The sequence below is a fragment of the Hyla sarda genome, chromosome 2, assembly GCF_029499605.1.
Source record: "Hyla sarda isolate aHylSar1 chromosome 2, aHylSar1.hap1, whole genome shotgun sequence".
NCBI lineage: Eukaryota > Metazoa > Chordata > Amphibia > Anura > Hylidae > Hyla > Hyla sarda.
This window is the reverse complement of record NC_079190.1, coordinates 325,632,275-325,635,824: the sequence shown is the minus strand read 5'-3', so window position 1 is coordinate 325,635,824 and position 3,550 is coordinate 325,632,275.

Below are 3,550 nucleotides of genomic sequence, written 5' to 3'. Positions count from 1 at the left end.
ACACATTTTAGTGAAATTTTTTAAATTTTTTTTTACATATGCAAAAGTCATGAAACCCCTGTGGGGCATTAAGGCTCACTTTATTCCTTGTTACGTTCCTCAAGGGGTCTAGTTTCCAAAATGGTATGCCATGTGTTTTTTTTTTTGCTGTTCTGGCACCATAGGGGCTCCCTAAATGCGACATGCCCCCCGAGCAAAATTTGCTCTCAAAAAGCCAAATATGACTCCTTCTCTTCTGAGCATTGTAGTTCGCCCATAGTGCACTTCAGGTAAACTTATGGGGTACCTCCATACTCAGAAGAGATGGGGTTACAAATTTTGGGGGGTATTTTCTGCTATTAACCCTTGCAAAAATGTGAAATTTGGGGAGAAACACACATTTTAGTGAAAAAAATATATATTTTTTTTACATATGCAAAAGTCGTGAAACCCCAGTGGGGCATTAAGGCTCACTTTATTCCTTGTTACGTTCCTCAAGGGGTCTAGTTTCCAAAATGGTATGCCATGTGTTTTTTTTTGCTGTTCTGGCACCATAGGGGCTCCCTAAATGCGACATGCCCCCCGAGCAAAATTTGCTCTCAAAAAGCCAAATATGACTCCTTCTCTTCTGAGCATTGTAGTTCGCCCATAGTGCACTTCAGGTAAACTTATGGGGTACCTCCATACTCAGAAGAGATGGGGTTACCAATTTTGGGGGGTATTTTCTGCTATTAACCCTTGCAAAAATGTGAAATTTGGGGGGAAACACACATTTTAGTGAAAAATAGTTTTTTTTTTTTTTACATATGCAAAAGTCGTGAAACCCCTGTGGGGTATTAAGGCTCACTTTATTCCTTGTTACGTTCCTCAAGGGGTCTAGTTTCCAAAATGGTATGCCATGTGTTTTTTTTTTTTGCTGTTCTGGCCCCATAGGGGCTTTCTAAATGCGACATGCCCCCCAAAAACCATTTCAGAAAAACATACTCTCCAAAATCCCCTTGTCGCTCCTTCGCTTCTGAGCCCTCTACTGCGCCCGCCGAACACTTTACATAGACATATGAGGTATGTGCTTACTCGGGAGAAATTGGGCTACAAAGATAGGTATAAATTTTCTCCTTTTACCCCTTGTAAAAATTAAAAAATTGGGTCTACAAGAACATGCGAGTGTAAAAAATGAAGATTGTGAATTTTCTCCTTCACTTTGCTGCTATTCCTGTGAAACACCTAAAGGGTTAAAACGCTGACTGAATGTCATTTTGAATACTTTGGGGGGTGCAGTTTTCATAGTGGGGTAATTTGTGGGGTATTTCTAATATGAAGACCCTTCAAATCCACTTCAAATCTGAACTGGTCCCTGAAAAATAGTGAGTTTTAAAATTTTGTGAAAAATTGGAAAATTGCTGCTGAACTTTGAAGCCCTCTGGTGTCTTCCAAAAGTAAAAACACGCCAATTTTATGATGCAAACATAAAATAGACATATTGGAAATGTGAATAAAAATTTTTTTGATTTGGAATATCCATTTACCTTACAAGCAGAGAGCTTCAAAGTTAGAAAAATACAAAATTTTCAATTTTTTCATCAAATTTGGGGATTTTTCACCAAGAAAGGATGCAAGTTACCATAAAATTTTACCACTAAGTTAAAGTAGAATATGTCATGAAAAAACAATCTCGGAATCAGATTGATAACTAAAAGCATTCCAGAGTTATTAATGTTTAAAGTGACAGTGATCAGATGTGCAAAAAACGCTCTGGTCCTGAGGTGTAAAATGGCCTGGTCCTTAAGGGGTTAAATTAGGGGAGTTGAGCAGGGGAAAAAATCCTGCATGTCCTAATTTTTTCTCCACTCAACTCCTGTAAAACAACAGACACCAGGCAGAAAACCAACAGACCATTCTCAGTGTCTGTTGTGCTAGGGACCATCTACTATAGGTCCATTGTTTGTCACATTAAGACTAAGTTTCTACTTGTTTTTTTGTCCTGTGTTTTTTGGTTTGAAAAAAAAAAACGCCTGAAAAAACGCCAGTGCAATTGCCTGTGTCTGGCGTTTTTTCTTGGATTTTCTTCATTTGTGTGGAAATTGCACCTTGGCAGTTTTTTTTGTTACCCAAAATTTGTTGGGTATCAAAAAAAATAAATAAATAAATAAATAAAAAGGATGCAGTAAAGATGGAAAACATTTTATTCAACGAAATTTATATATTTTATAAAAAAATTTTAATTATTTTTTAATAAAGTGTGTGTTTCACTTTTGTTCTCTATTTTTAGGTAGTACTACTACTCCCAGCATGGAACAGACTGTTCCATGATGGGAGTAGTAGTACCTGTACTAATAGACATATCGCCCCGGATGTCAGTCGTGACACCCGATGCGATCGTCCATAATATAGAAGAGATGTGGAGCGGCTCTATACAGCGCTCGCATCTCTGCACTATACTCCGGCCTGTGATGTGAATAGAACATCACTCATTCATATTTTCTGCCCAGAGTGGTGATTGGCCGCAGGGCCGTTTGAAGGAATTTGTTGGCCCCAAGCAAAATGGACATGGAGGTCCCCCCCCCCCCCTTGATGTTCACGCACGTCACGCTCTAGGGCCGGCGTCAGGATGTAGTATCGCCGGCCCTTGAACGCTGGGAGCGTGACGTGAGCGAACGTCAATATGAGGCCCGCACATTAGGTGCAGCACAGTTCCCCCTACGTTAGGCGCGGCACAGTTCCCCCCACGTTAGGTGTGACACAGTTCCCCCCACATTAGGCTAGTATAGTTCCCCCACATTAGGTGCAGTATAGTTCCCCCACATTAGGTGCAGTATAGTCCCCCACATTATTGCAGTATAGCTCCCCACATTAGGTGCAGTATAGCTCCCCAAATTAGGTGCAGTATAGTCCCCCACATTAGGTGCAGTATAGTTCCCCCACATTAGGCAGTATAGTTCCCCACATTAGGTGCTCTACAGTTCCCCTACATTAGGCCTTTAGTTCCCCCACATTAGGTGCAGTATAGTCCCCATACATTAGGTGCAGTATAGTTCCCCACATTAGGTGCAGTATAATTCTCCACATTAGGTGCAGTATAGTTCTCCCCACATTAGGTGCAGTATAGTTCTCCACATTAGGTGCAGTATAGTTCTCCACATTAGGTTGGCAGTATAGTTTACCCCACATTAGGTGCAGTATAGTTCCCCACATTAAGTGCAGTATAGTTCTCCCCACATTAGGCTATAGTTCCCCCACATTAGGTGCAGTATAGTCCCCCCCCCACATTAGTTGCAGTATAGTTCTCCCTACATTAGGCTATAGTTCCCCCACATTAGGTGCAGTATAGTCCCCCAGGGGTGTGGAAATTTTATAAAAAAACTACTTGTCCACGGGACTAAAATGCAGCGAAATCTACTTGTCCCTCATGACGATCCACTTGTCCGGGCCAATTTTCGCTTTTACGCTCTAATTTTTTCCTCCCCCCCCCTATAATAGCCATAACTACCTACTATAATGACACCTTTTAATTTTTCAATAACATATACTCTGAACCAAAAAAAAAAAAAAATTAATAATAAAAATAACAAAA